General features: G+C 38.0%; 1 protein-coding gene across 2 annotated transcripts in view; it reads left to right on the top strand.

The window, feature by feature from the left end:
- The window catches only part of tnr (tenascin R (restrictin, janusin)), a 152916-nt gene that overhangs the window by 13466 nt on the left and 122987 nt on the right, over window positions 1-16463 (top strand). The window lies entirely within an intron of this gene.

The raw sequence follows: 16463 nt of genomic DNA, 5'->3' as shown, positions 1-16463 counted from the left end.
AGTGAAGATGAGAAGACATCTGTCTATTGAGATAAGGCACAAACCATTTCAGAGCAGAATGGCAGCCGTTCAGTGCACAGACACAGAGGTTTAAAAAGCAACAAGCCTTTGAAGTTTGATTATTCAAATTAAAGCTAGCAGAGTTAAATGAGAGAAAGTGAACTGGAAACTCAAAAACAAAAACTATTGAAGGGAAGGAAAACCCAATCTCTGGGGGAAAAAAAAGGTGTTTAATTTGTGATTTAAAAAAAAAAAAAAATTAACTGACAGCATTAGCAGTAAAAATACAATACTTCCATGTGCAAAGTTGACACTTTCCTTCCAAAACAGCTCCTGCAGGACTGATGCCCGTGCAGATGTTTGTGCCGACCTGGTTGTACACTATCCAGCCTGCAGAGCCAAGAAGCCCTGAAAGGGATTAGATAAATGTTTTCTGGGAATATTTGAAGGAAACGCGTGAGTCGTGCAGGGGCAGTCATGCTTGAAATTGAGTGAAATCACATATTCAGGCAGACATGTTGGATCACATACACACTTATTGTCAGCCTCTAGTGATCGCCCTCCTTCCTATGTCCTCTAGCCATTCTTATATCACTAGAATGAAGAAGCAACTCATGGGCTAGAATCATGAAGAGCCGACTATCGCGAAGCACTTCAAAGGTCACTGCGTTTCAAACTGACCATAATTTACAGTGCACACCTTTATGGTTGAGAGACCTTCGGACTAAAGAATCAATTATGTTACAAAAGAAACGGTGAAGTGGGGGATAAAAAAAGTGGTCACATTTATATCATTAAAATCCTTTTGAAGACGCAGAATGAAATCTCAGTGGACTTCCCAAGGGTTGATGTTTTTGAGAGAAAGTTACATTTTTATCCTGGGTAACGTCATTGCAGTTTAGACCTCAGCCTGGACATATGGCCAAATTTTCAATACAATTTGCATCTTATCATATTCTTATCAGTTATATTTATGGTAACACTTTATAGAAAGGTCCAGTTTGTTAGTGTTATTTACTGCATTAAGTATCATTTACTGCATTAGGTATCACCATTTTTACAGCATTTATTAATCTAGGTTAATATAATTTATTTAATTAATTGTATTGAGAAAAATAATAAAGTAACTACAAGTTAAGTTAAAACATTAACTACATTATTATTATTATTATTATTATCCTAGTAAAATAAATATTGTAAAACTTTACTGTAAACAAGTTGAAATCATTTTCTTTATTAATTGAAATTGAATTGCTTTTAATTGAAAAGTTTTTCTTTAATAATAATAATTTGTTATTATTATTATTATTATTATCCCATTAAAATAAATATTGTAACACTATGTAATAAGGTTGAATTTTAAAGTAAATAAAATATAAAATGATTATTACTACTACCACTATTTGTTGTTGTCGTTGTTGTTTGCTGAGTATACCAACCCGACACAACAACATTGTGCAACAAATGTCATGAGTTTGGTACAGGGCTACAGATGTGGTCAAATACAGTTGTTTGGCAAATTTCCATCTGCAAAATCCAGTCATTTCAATAGGAATCCATGCGATCATGATTTTTGTGCGAGTGCAAAAGATTTCCCCATGCAGATCTGACAAAAGGATTGAAGTTGGTAATGCGGTTTTGCCACACAGACCAACAGAAAGCTGCTTTTAGCTGTGTACATCGCTACAATATTGGCAATAGATAATTTACCTTCTTGCTTGCGAAAGTTCGCTAATGTGACCGCACATTATCTGTTTGTCCAACAAAAGGCAGACAGCGAGGGAAACCTATTTGAGTTAATCATTTCTGCCTTTTGATTTGGTGGCATTAATGGCACACTTCAGATTTAAAAGCAGATATAAAAGGAAAAATAGCTTTAGAGAAATGCATTGGATTACAGCGAACTACATCATCTAAATAAACGTACCTGTCCTTTTATGTGGCGCAGCTGCTCGTTTAAAGACTTAAGCACTATATCTGTCTTCTCTGTACTGCTCAAAGGATCCAGACTGCTCAAATAAAGAATAATAATGCTCCATGAAGAAGTTACAGCCTCATTCGAAGAGATTCATTATAGACATTCCTTATTGGAAGGGGCTTAAACATATAAAGTTGCATTTTTGTGTGTCGTGATCCAGTTTAAACAAGCCTGAGCAGTCACAGTTCTCCAATTTCCATTTACCTAATTTTTTTCGGAACACTGCTTCAAAATAATCTAAGCTCGCCATGCTATTAAACAACAATAATAACAACTAGTCCTTGTTCATTGTGCCATATCTGTCAGTTGCAGTGCGCTGCTGGTGCCAGGAGACAAATTGGAGAGCCTAATTTATCCAGCAATACCCTTATACTTATGTTCTACAGAGGCAGACCTCAATATAATGCAGGAAGGATCAATAAACACCTCTGGGCTTTTCAACTGTTCTGTTCTGAACAAGCATGACAGTTATCAAGTGCAAGGTCAGAATTTTTGCTCTTTTAATCACATTTTGGCCCACCAGCGCATTTAGATTTTCAGCAGGTGAACATATCAAAACCAAAAATGCATATATTATTCATTCAGAGTTGCGTTGGTTTGTGCATGTTCACTATAATCCCAGGAAAGGGTTTGTGGGACTCAGAGAGCCACTCATGAAAACAACATCATACATTATTCTTCAAAGAAAGAAAAGAAGGGCATTCTCTGTAGACCATATCTGTTCTGCCGCTGTGTTATTCATGTTGACAAGCAATGTTTAATGGCAGTTTGCTACTAGTTTGCACTAAATATGTGGCACCTTTGCTTTCACAGATATTTAGATTCTAACCATTTTAAACTATTTAAAATCACAAGTGTGTGTGTGTGTGTGTGTGTGTGTGTGTGTGCGTGTGTGTCTTGATAAACCCTACAGTATGGGGACAAAATGTCCCCACAAAGATGCCAATATCTGAAACCCTTGTCCTTGTGTGGACATTTTTGGTCCCAGAAAAATGCAGAAAGTTTTGTGTGATGGGTAGGCTTAGGGGTAAGGTTAGTGTAAGGGGATAGAATATACAGTTTGTACAGTATAAAAGCCATAATGTCTATGGAATGTCCCATATATATATAGAATCTGGAAAAAACAATCATTCACAAAATATTTTCAGATTTTCACAAAATATTAAACTGTTTTAATATTGATAATAATCAGAAATGTTTCTTGAGCACCAGATCAGCATATTAGAATGATTTCTGAAGAATCATGATTTCAGAAGGAAAGAGTTGATGCTGAAAATTTGGCTTTTAAACTTTTAAATTCATATTTTTATAGTAGTTTTTCATACTTTAAGATTAAATGTTTCGGTCTGGAACAAGGGGCTAAAACAATAAAACCGCATACATTTGAAAAGTAAAAATAAATGACAGTTTAAGTGACCTTCATTTACCTAAATGAAAAGACAAACTCTGTTAGTTATAATAAAAATGTGCAAAGATGTAGGAAAGCAGCCCTTACTCACTGTATTGGTAAAATAGTTGAGTGGGTTTAAATTTAAGCTTTAATATAAAATGTCATTTCTTTTATGTAGTTTCTTTGAACGCGTACAAAAAGTAACAAGAGAATGGCGCTGGGCATTAAAATGAAATAAAACTGGTTTGCATAAATTTCGATTTCAATTAGGTAGGGAAGTGAGGGAGAATATTGGGGTGAGGTGAGCTTTATTTTTAGACAAAGCTAGCCAGTAGTGTCAGGACCTGCATAAGTAGTTCTCATTTCTTCTGTCTCAGATGTCTCAGAACTTCACGACCCCCACAGCCCCCTGTACTGTCAATGCGGTTGCCAAGGAAACGGGTGTCAGGCTTAGATGAAGGGTGTTGGAAATAGACAGGGGTTCTCAGGTCTGCTGCACTCTGTCCTGTGTTTCCCATTAGGTGTGGTCTGCCCTGCTAACACCGCTGGCATTGCAGTAAAGAGAAGGACATGCATTATGAGTTTGTGTGCTGTTTTGCACAAAAAAAACTCCCTGAGGAGCCACTTTATGAATTCAGCGGTGGCAAAACCAGACTATGAATCAGTCCACTGAGTCGCCAGATCATGTAACCACTCAATAAACTGCCAAATGTCCAGCTGGCGAGATCCCAGGGCTCCTGGGCAACTGCTGTAAATTAGTGCCCAATCCGACTCCCTGCTGACTAAGAAACAGTGTTTAGACTCTGTGTACCCCCTGGCAAAATCGGCCCACCTGCTCACATGAGCCCAGGTCTGTGGCATTTCATCAACGCTGACGGTAAGAGCAGGGCAAATGTTGCTTCACCGGGGCAGCTAAAAGTTCCCGTTTTCAGTTGAACGGTTTCAGCTGTCGTTCTGCCCAGATGGAATCAGCCAACCTGTTCGTGGAGAAAGGAACTCTGTGTTCAGTCCTGCTTATTGACTTTTTGGCTTGACACTGAGAGTGATAAAGGCCATCAATACATAAGCATGGGTGTGGACGGCCATGTTGTGATGCTTCCTTTAATACTGCTGTGCTGGTTTATTGTTGCTGGATAGCTGATGTGATTCTGTGAAAAGACAATTTGTTTAATTTAATTGTAAATTATAGGAGTCATCTGTCTGCTTGGCTTATTGTCTTAATTGACTTCAACCTGCATTTGTTTACTGGATTCTTTCAACTCTGTCATTTGATGAAATTGAACGATACATCTAGTCACTCTAAAATTCCCACAAAGACTGTCTTTTCTTTTCTGCTCACTCTTCTTCCTTTATTTTCTCTTTATCTTTTTTCCTTTCCTTCTGTTTTTCCTTCTCCATTTTCTTTTTTTTGCTAATTTTTTCCTGTTATTTTCCTCTTTGCTGAAATTTTAAACCAGTCTAAGCTGGTTTTCTGGTCTTAGCTGGTCTCCAAGCTGGTCTGTTTGCTGGTTTTAGAGAGGTTTTGGGTACTTTTGAACTGAACTGACCTAAATCCGCTAAAGACCAGAAAATCTATTTAAGAAAATGTTTTAAGCAGGATTTTGTTTAGCTGGGGTTTTCTATCCTTTCTTTTCTCCTGTGCACTACCTTTTATATTATCTGCCCTTTCATTTCCTTTTTCCTCTCCTTTTTCCTCTCTTCTTTCCTCTCCTCTTTCTTCTCCTCTCCTCTTTCCTCTCCTCTCTTCCCCTCTCGTCTCCTCTCGATGATCATAGGGTTGCAGTAATTCTGTACCAAGAGGACTCCGCAGAACAAGAGGCAACATTGTTTACGCCCCACTTTTCATGCTGGGTTCTGTAATCAGCCTTTTATTTCTCTAGATCTCAGTGTTACTAATTATTCAAAACTCTTTTTGGTATCGACAGGCATAGGACAATTGCTTCTCCAGTCACACGTTTTAAGCAAACACTCTTGTCACGCTTCAAATACAGAGCAGTCAGTAGCCATTTAAGGGGTAATAAAACACTAGATCCCCGAGGAAAAGTGTTCAGCACTATTGGCAGAGGAAGCCGAATCTCAATACCTCTCTCTCCACCACATCCCCTTTCACGCTGGTGTCCCGCACTTGCCAAGCAGCTGAAACTTTTGCACCGTCATGGAGATGTCAACAGTGTTACAGGCCAAACGTTGCTGCCACCTCAGCGACAACCATCAAATCCTTCTGAACTCCTTCCAAATCCATCTATCTTCCTAAGCACCCCCACATGGCTGGCAGATACTCGGCTTGGGATGTGGGTCTTGGCCGAAGAGTTCTCCTTTCATCTCTCTAAGCTTGGAGAGCTCTGAAGTGCACGTTTGGGGCCAGCAGCACTGCTTCTGTACCTGCGTTTGAACCTGCCATCATGCTGAGATGCAAACATCTCCTCTGAGACACCCTTGCACATTTTTTCTGGCTTTACTGTCTTACTTTGCCCTTCTGACTCACAGGTGCTGGGTATCACTTTCATCTCAGTCTCCTACCTTTTATTAACTCATAACTGGTTTGCTGTGTGCCTCACTGCTGTTCCTACACACTGATAAAAAGCCCATTTACGTTGTGACATCACGCTGGGCTCTTGTCACTGTGTAGTTGAAGCAAAGGTGTATTTTAACGGCAGCACACCCATATGTGTTATCAAGCTTATTTCAAGAGCCAATATTAACAAGTTACAGTATCCACTAGGAATACACTGATACCACTTTTTCCAGAACATGGCCGGTACCTATAGCTGTATTTTCACTTATTCATATTCTTTTGGTTGCCTAATATATTTAAAAATGACACGAGCATAGGCCTATTCATTGATTTAATTTGTTTAGCAAATATATATTTGCATGCTTAATTATGCTAGAGCAACAGAATGAACAGTGAAAGTAACAGAGGCTTGTACAATGCATTTTAACAGACTAGTTTATAAGGATGCACCGAAATAAAAATTCTGGGCCGAAACCGACACTGAGGCATATATTTTCAGCCTTTTTCTCTTTTGGCCAAAAACTGAAAATAATTTTTGGCAGCTGAAATTTCAGTGCATCCCTATAGGGGTTGGGTTCCATTCTGTGTAGATTAATTTACCACAGATTGCAAATTTGTAATAATTCTCAATAGCTCCTGATCACCATTTTATAATTTGTCCATTATTAGTTATTGTAATCCATCAGAAACGCTTTCAGTGTGAAAGCCCAACAAGAGGCTGTATGTTATTGCTTCGCTTACAAGTCGCTTGTATGCGTGGCGTGAAACAGACCTCAGACTGGCCTCAGCTTCAACCCTCTGTGGCTCGGATCTGTGGGTTGGTGGTGCGTTTGTGTTGAATGATTAATTGTATAGAGAGCTGTGAAAATCACTTTGTTAATTGTGTGGGAGGTTGAAGGAATAGCACGCAAGGATTTTCTCCTTCAAAAACAGCTTCTACCCGACTGCATCGCTTTACAGTTTTAGAGCTGTCCAAATAAATCTGTGTTCTGTAAGCGTACTCAGTGTACTCATGAAAAACAATTAGGAACAAGGTACTTGTAATTCCAGCATATTTGCTGGAAAAAGAATAACTCAACATGTGTACATAAAGCATATTTATCAAGACAGCGAGTATATGAAGAGCACCAGCAATTTGTATAGGTACACAATTCATCAAAGGCAATTGTTGCAAAGCAATACTCATAAATTCCTGCACTCTCTTATGTATGCATAGAAATTCTCTCCAGGTAGAGTTATGGCTGGGAAAAGATGCCTTAGTGTGTACTGTGTAGCTCTTCAATTCACAGTACTTCAGTCTTTGACATGAAACAAATAGGTGTCCTTATATATCCATTTATAGCCTGTCCTGAATAGAGCTACTCAGAAAAAAAAGCCATTGTATCTGTGTGTAAATGCAGTTTGGATGGAGGGGGAAGCTCATTTACTGTGCTGGCCTGATGAATGATATTGCTTACCGAGTATACAGTCCGAATATCACCTTTTATGCGAGAGTGCATGATTGTAAAAGCAGATATTTGAATACAAGCTTTAAAGCAAATGAGCCAGCGAGCCAAAAAGAAACCGGTCTCCAGACTCTGATGAAAATGCTTGAAAAAAAAAAAAAAAAAAAAATGAAACAGTCAGGAAATCTTTGAGTGTATCCACAGAAGGATTCATCAAATACATGTGTGTGCTCGTGTTTCCTGCAGGCAGCACCAAACACACAAATGGAACCGGTTCTTTAAAACGAGTAAGTTGTTATGAAGAGTTTACAACTGACTCCCTCATTCATAATTTTTCTGTTATATATGTTTTGAAATTGAAAGTCAATATTGTAATGTGTACATAATGGCTCGTTTCCACTGAGCGGTACGGTTCGGTACGGAACGGTACGCATTTATTTGCGTTTCCACTATCAAAAGTTGTGAATGGTACCAAAATGCCGAACCGTACCACTTTTTAGGTACCCTTCCATTGGGGTACCTAGCACAGTGGTACGGTACTAAAAGGTGGAGCTAGACTCACTGCAGGACGTTGATTGGTTGACAGAGAATCGTCACTTGCGCATGCTACAAGGGGAATGATAACATAAGAAGCGCCATTTTTTAATATACAGTTTAATATAATACTACTGTTACTGTGTCACGAAATGTAATTTTAAGAGTTTTTCAGGTGAGCATGTAGTTGTTTAAAGCACAAATCTGTGGTTTATTTATAAAGATGATTATTTTTTTTCCCCGGTTGTGAGATCCATGCGATCAGCGGGCGCTCGGCGCTCATGTTTCCCGGCTGGATGAGCCTTTCCTCGGCTAGTTCTTCTGACGTTCGCCGCTGACTCCGACGGTAGTGGTTAAACATGAGATAAATAATTCGTCTTGTGTAGACCTAACGGGCGATCTTTGGTCTCGTGAATATATAATTCGTTCCCTGTCAATCGTTTTGGCTGAGGGCTAAGTTTAGTTTCATATTAAAGGCTATTTGTATTTAACTTTACTGTTGTAATGTTAGACTAGAGCGCTGCATTTGGATATTTGACTGAATTGTTTGCTTTATTTCTTATTGTATAGCTTCTTGTACCTTTTGCTTAAACTTTTATATTGGCTATTATTGATAAAACTGAAATTTTACAATTTCACATGGCAAGTACAAACTTTGCGTACTTGATATTGAGAAAAGCATAATGTCGGCGCTTGTCTTCTTGTGACAAACATGTAGAGGAGCAAGAACAAGATCTGCTGTATGTCATCCATTGTAGTTTACTATGTTCTTCTTCGCACGAAAATGACGTCGATCGAAACACCATGCCTATCAAGTAAGGGCACTGTTGGCAGTGGAAACGCTAGCCAGATCATGGTTAACAGACCCGAACCGTACCGTACTGTACCGTACCGTACCGTACTGCTCAGTGGAAACGAGCCATTAGGTTCTTGAGACTAAGGGTGTTCACACTTGTAGTTTGGTTCTCTTGGTTCTTTTGATCCGAACCAAAAAAGAAAATGCTACGTTTAGTCCTGGTTCACTTACAGTAGCATTCACACTGTCATGTTTTTTCACACCGAACCTAAAGATACAAAACAAAAAAACGCTTTTATGACATATTTTGTGACATAACTTACTGAACATTCAAAACAATGCTGTGTGCTGGGCTAAATGCACTTGTGGTATGTGCATATATGTGATGGTATTTTCTTATGTGTTTATATGTGATGGTATTTATTATATGGTATGGTATATCTTACAACAAATACAACATTACGTTAGTGTTATTGACTGTTGTATTATATGTAGCCATCTTTGCTTTATCAAAGTGATTTTCCCCATCATACGGATAAAGTTGAAAGCATTAACCATGTCTTTATTACCACATTCAATGTTATGGAAAAGAACCGTCATGACAGAAATTCACAAATTTATAAATAAATAAAAAAAGCTACAATTTAAGATAAGAAACACATCACATAACTGGAAGAATTAAAAACAACGAACTAGCGCTTGTTTGTAAGGAAGGTGTATGCGCGGTCAACACAGAATGAACGAATCACTCTTTGAGACAACTCGTTGTTCTCGAGTCATATTGAAGATTCGTTCAAAATGAACAAATCATTCATGATAAATATCACTAATCAATACTAATGTCAGTACTGACACCAGTCTTTTCTTATTTGTTCATTAAATACATTGTTTAATGATGTAAGAAGCTGCTTGTTTGAACATAAGAAAAGTAAGTCTCAGTAAATGAAAAAAAAACATTAAGTTGGACCAACATAAAAACAAAGCAAATTTTTTTTTTATGTAATAAAGTTAAGATAAACATACTAGAGTAAATTAATTTGACCTGAACCAACACTTGTGTTGACTAAATTAAATTGTGTGAATACTTGCTTTAATTAAATTAAGTAAGGGTAATGAATACATTTTTGAGTGCAATGAACCACATTAACGCACCAAAGTGTTATTTTTTAACCAAACCTGCCAAGTGTGAACACCCTGAACTGTTCACATGACATTATAATTGAACATGCATATTTATAACAAAATTAATAATTAATAATTAATAATTTAAATACTTTACAAAACTATTTTTGATTATTGTTTGCCATAGTTGTAAGGCTGAAACATTTATATTGCACAAATACAATCAGGATCAGGGGGGGTGACATCATCAAATAGGATGTTTTCCACAAAAAAAAGTACTCATACAAAATACAACCAGAAGAAACATCTTTATAACTTGTTATTCTATAATACAATGTTAATTCATTAATGACCGTTAGAAGCTAAAGAAAGAAGCTATGCACTTAATGAAGTAAATCACTTCTGAAATTTGGTATTTGAGTGATAATGGTATTTAGAAAATAAAAAGGTTTTTGGCCCCAAAATGTTTCATTCTATGAGCCATATAGCTCAATATGATTTTTTTTTTTTTCAGTCTGGAGCCCTTAGAAATGCTGACATTTCACTTACGTTCCCACACACATACAACAGTTCAAGAAGCTTGTGTTCATTAGCGAAGTAATGAGCACAAAGTTATGATGGAGTTTTAGAATTCACTCCATAAACCCCATAAAGCCAATCTTTGCCAAAGAGAAATACCTCCTTTTTACATCCAGGAGGAAATATCACAGCCATATTTCACATTTTATTAACATAATTTTGAAGTTGCCCAGGGCTAGATTTGTATTTATACCATGTGAGTGCCCTGGTTGAATCTCAGCTGAATTAAATTCAGTGCCTCAAAGTAACTGTGACATTTTGGCTGCATAAATATTATCCTCACCCTCTTGAACACTGATTAATTACAAGGCCTCCATAAACTAAAAGGCAACAGTTGCTGGTGTTTGCACTATATTATTGGCTTTCCTTCAGTTTTTCATTTTTCACAGTCGGTGTTTGTGGTCTCTGAGAACTGCCCAATTAATGTAATGTGCTCAAGTTTTTAATGCCCACTCTATTATAAAGCAGTTAAGGATTCCTTTCCATTCATATTTCCCTTGCATAACTTTGCCTGATCTTTCTGGAGGTGTTTCTTCCATGCATATTTAACTGCATGGGTCTGTACGGTACAGTGCGATAGAGAGTTAGATTTGTATGGCTTCTTTAGTGCATTGAATGGATTAAATGTCAATCAGTTTGCTCAAATTGGATGGACAGAAACTTCTGCTGTTATTAAATAGAACCTATAATCATATCTGTCTCACTGAGGTTAAACTATAGAAATTCACACTCAGATGCACAAGTTTAAAAGCAAAGTGGGGTTTAACAAGTCTCAATGCTGCTCTCGTAATTCAACAGTGTAATCTGCTGTCACATTCTGATTCTGTCGTGTTATTTCTGCTTCAAAGGGCTCGATACAACTGGTAGGCCTACACACTGCCCGGACAAAAAAAAGAAAAATATGCTGTTTGGGTTTTAATAGACAAATGCTTAAGACTCCATGATTGGATCATTATTGCAGTGATTATTATGTTTCTAGCATGTTATATGTTTGGCAACAGTACTTCTAACCCTAATGTATGGAGTGTGTAGATTTTCATTTCTTAAGCAAACATGTAGGAAGACACATCATGGCCATATTCCAGGATGACGATGTCAAGATGCATCAGGCTTAAATTGTCACAGAATGGTTGTGAGGGAGCATGAAGAATCATTTTCAGACATGAATTGACACCTCTTGAGTCAGACCTTAATTTCATTGACAGTCTTTGGGGTGTGCTGGAGTAGACTTTACAGAGTGCTCGACTCTTGCATTGTCATTACAAGATCTTGGCCAAAAATTGATGCACCTCTTGATGGAAATAACATCACAACATTTATCTTCATGCTCCCTCCCAACCAATCTTGACATTTTCATTCTGCAATATGGCGATGATGTCTCTTCCTACATGGTTGTTTAAAGGGGATGTCTAATGTCATTTCATGCATTCTGACTTTATTTACACTGTTAAAGAGTTGGATCCTAATGCTAAACATGGCCAAAGTTTAAAAAAAAAACGAGTTGTAAGTATGACGGAGTATTTCTGTGCCAAATACACTCCTTCAGGGTTCGTATAAGTTTCGGAAAGTTTTTTTTCGAGTATGGCCCTGTATGACTTCATAAAGGGGAGAATTCCTTGTATGGACACTTCTCCCAGAAGAGCGTGCGCACACATCAACCAGAGCAAGAGCACGAGCACGCCCATCAACGTGCTTCGTTCGTGTTACAAAAGTCGTCGGCAGTGCTGCACGGCACGCCTCCAGGAGCTCGAAAGAAGCAGTACAGCTAGTGCTGGGCGGTATACCGGTTCATACCGAATTCCGGTGTTTATTGTTGTTATGATATGAATTTTTTATATACCGCAATACTTCACAATAAGCAATAAGTATGCCTTACCTCACGCAATAAGTATGTCACTTTAACAACGATCGGAATGCAGCGCGACACTGTTTGAGAGGGGTCGCTTTTCACTGGTGCACTGTGGTGAGGGCACAGCTGTATGTTACTAAGTGTGACGGGTGAAGATAGTTAGATTAAACCATAATTGATAGCTGTCAAATTATATTACAGTGTTTCCCATACATTGGTTCACAATATCAACACAGCCTTTTGGAAAATCTATTTGTGGTTGACATCGTTGAATAAACATGAGCACCGCACGTTTCAAAGTCAAAACACGGTGCGGGTGTTTTTATATGAATGTACTGTGAACTGACAGTCTTTAGAAAAGTTTCGATGTTATTTCAATTGAATCTTTATTTATTTTTCCTGATAAAGCAGCGTGTATGAGCGTTGCGCTGCTTTGTGTACAACCGTTACCAGGGAAACCGCTGTTTCTGCCGTGCCTCCTGCTGGCTGGGAGGTGAGTGCTTGACAGTCATAGATAATCTTTAAATATTCTTCCTTGTCAATTTTACAGTCACTAGATTCGCTATGTGCACTCGTTCTGCACATTTGCTGAACTGCACCCTGTCCAGTCTTTTTCAGGAGTGAATTCTCTTATTAGTGTTAAAATCTTTATGTTTGTTGGAGTCAACTCCACTACACAATCGGTTGTGATAACGTTTTTCTGGCAACTCGCCATGTCTAAGTGGACGAGTATCAGAAGGGATTTTCTTTTGTTATTTTTGAACATACTTGTGTTTTTGTTCTTTATGTTCTGGGTATGTTCGGGGGTTATGTTTGATGGAGGATTCTTTTGTCTTACTTGGCGTTTATTGTTGTCTCTTACACATGCTAACCTGCTTGAGCTTTAAAAAAAAGCATTGTTTTTTTTTTTTTTTTACCCTATTTAGATTAGTATGTCCTGCAGTTTTATGAACAAACCTCCTGTTAATTCTAAGGGGGGAGGGGTTGGACACAATATCAGATTTACTACTTGGAATGTACGTGGGTTGGGTGGCCAAATTAAACGCTCCAGAGTTTTTTCCCATCTAAAATCACTGTCCTCTGATATTATGTTTCTTCAGGAGACACATTTGCGTACATGTGATCACACCAGACTTCGTAAACAATGGGTGGGTCAAGTATTTCATTCTAGTTTTAATAGCAAATCAAGAGGTACTGCAATTCTGATACATAAAAGAGTCATGTTTCTAGCAGAGCAAGTACTTTCAGATTCTGAAGGACGCTTTGTAATCGTCAGTGGCATTCTTTTTCAAACTCCAGTAGTGTTAGTAAACGTATATGCCCCAAATTGGGATAACCCTACTTTTATGTCTATGCTTTTCTCAAAAATACCAAATCTTGACACTCATCACCTTATTTTTGGAGGGGACCTTAACTGTGTTATTGATAATAATCTTGATAAATCTGCGACTAAATCATCTTCTCTCTCTGCTATGTCTAGGTCTCTAATTTCGCTGACAAATCAAATAGGCTGTATAGATCCCTGGTGCTTTTTTCATCCCTCTGATAAGGTATTTTCTTTCTTCTCTGGTGTACACCATGTTTACTCTCGGATTGATTATTTCTTCCTTGATAAAGCCCTACTTTCTTCGGTTATTTCTTCAGATTACTCTGCCATTGTTATTTCCGATCATGCCCCGCATATGTTAGATATCTCCTTTTTGCCCGCTTTTAAGAGCCGACCTCAGTGGAAATTTGATGTAGGGCTTCTTGCAAGAACTGACTTTTGTGAATTTTTATCTAAAAATATAGATTTTTTCGTTGAGACGAACAAATCAGAAACCGTGTCTGCTTCTCTTCTATGGGAGACATTCAAAGCGTTTATTCGTGGCCGAATCATTTCCTTTAGTGCTCACTTAGCCAAGACTAGAAAATCTCGGCAACAAGAGCTTGTCCGTTCAATCTTAGAGATAGATAGACAGTATTCAAACGATCCCAAACCTGATCTTAAGTTAAAACGATCAAAGTTACAAACTGAATTTGATTTGCTTTCAATAAATAAAGCAGAATATTTGATTAAAAGAACTAAAGCCACATACTACGAACATGGGGATAGAGCAGGCCGTCTTCTTGCTTCCCAGTTTAAACATCAGTCAGCTTCACACTATATCGCACAGATTTATGATAACAATTCTAATAAGCTTGTTACTGACCCTCAAAAAATTAACTCTGTCTTTTCCTCCTTTTACTCCAGTCTTTATTCTTCTCAACCTCCTTCTGATGCTTCTTTAATGGAGTCTTTTCTACAAAATTTAAATATACCCACTATTAATACATTAACAGAGGAGACTTTAGATTTACCTCTCAGGCTAGATGAAATCACCACCTGCATTGGTCTCATGCAGTGTAACAAGGCTCCAGGGCCGGATGGCTTCCCCTTAGACTTTTATAAAAAATTCTCAGCGCAGTTAGCCCTCTTATTGTTTGATATGTATGTGGAGTCATTTGAGCAAGGTTTTCTTCCAGCTTCATTAAATCAAGCATCTATCTCCCTTTTATTAAAAAAAAATAAAGACCCAACTTTATGTAGTAGCTATAGACCTATTAGTGTATTGAATGCTGACATAAAAATTCTAGCGAAGGTGCTGGCAAAGCGCATCAATGCATGTCTTCCTGATATTATTTCTGAGGATCAGACCGGCTTTATTAGGGGACGTCAGATGTCATCTAATATCCGGCGATTGCTAAATATACTTTTTAGTCCATCTATGTCTAAGACTTCTGAAATGATAATCTCTCTTGATGCTGAAAAAGCATTTGACCGTGTGGAATGGAATTATTTATTTACTGTATTAGAAAAGTTTGGCTTTGGGCACAATATTATCTCTTGGATTCGACTCCTATATTCGGCTCCCTCTGCAAGTGTTAAAACTAATGCTGATAGTTCGTCATTCTTTCCTCTTTCCCGTGGGACACGGCAGGGTTGCCCTCTGTCCCCTCTGCTCTTCGCTTTAGCTATTGAGCCACTTTCGATCGCCTTAAAAGTATCTTCGTCTATACGCGGGATCCAAAGGGGAGGCACAGAACATCGTGTTTCTCTCTATGCTGACGACTTGTTGCTGTATGTACAGGATCCAGTTGGCTGCGCTAACAAGATTATGCACTTGCTCGACACCTTTGGCTCTTTTTCAGGTTACAAATTAAACTTTACCAAAAGTGAATGTTTCCCCATAAATGACGTGGCTAAAAAAATTCAGAAAAGCACTCTACCTTTTAATTTTTCACCTTCAGGGTTTCGTTATTTAGGTGTAAACATTTCACACTCTTTCGGTTCTCTCCTTAAGAATAACTTTACGAATTTGGTTGATCAAATTAAACTAGACTTAAAGCGTTGGGACAGCCTACCCCTTTCTCTTGTTGGGAGAGTGGAGACCATTAAAATGAATGTTTTGCCGCGACTTTTATTTCTCTTCCAGTCTCTCCCTCTTTTTCTACCTAAATCTTTTTTTAAGTGTCTAGATAAAATCATCTCCTCTTTTATCTGGGCTGGTAAAACTCCTAAAGTGAATAAAATTATCCTGCAACGAAATAAACGTGATGGAGGTCTAGCTCTGCCAAATTTTCTTTATTATTACTGGTCCGCCAATATTTCGAAGATTTTCTTGTGGTGTAATTCGCCGGAGGTTAACTGGTGTACTCTAGAAGCTGCTACTTGTCTTTCCTCTTCTCTTCCTGCACTTGTCTTTGCTCCTTTGTCCATGCGTCCTTCCAATTATATTAGAAATCCTATTGTGCTATCGACTTTAAAAATCTGGAAACAATTTCGACAACATTTTCGGTTGGAGTCACTATCTGTTTTAAGTCCTATTTGCAACAATCACTTGTTTTTACCACCAGCTATTGATCACACTTTTAAAAGATGGAAAGATAAGGGTATGGCCTGTTTTTCAGATCTTTTTATTGATAATTATTTTGCAACATTCACCAATCTTATGTCCAAATTTAACCTGCATACTACAGGCTTATTCAGGTATTTTCAACTCCGCAATTTTGTTAAGACTAACTTCCCTAGTTTCCCTCAATTACCAGAAAAGTCTCTGGTTGAGAATTTATTGTCAGCCCCTACAGGTGGTAGTCGTATATCCTCCGTCTACACCATGTTACTCTCATCTAATACGTCCTCTCTCTCCTGCCTAAAGATGACTTGGGAAAATGAGCTGCAAATTAAGTTTTCGGAAGAGCTATGGTCTGAGGCCCTTGCTAGAGTTAATTCTAC

Source organism: Abramis brama, assembly GCF_963993115.1.
Source record: "Abramis brama genome assembly, chromosome: 7".
Classification (NCBI taxonomy): domain Eukaryota; kingdom Metazoa; phylum Chordata; class Actinopteri; order Cypriniformes; family Leuciscidae; genus Abramis; species Abramis brama.
Note: the sequence above shows the minus strand (reverse complement) of the source record. Positions and strands in the feature narration are given on the sequence as shown.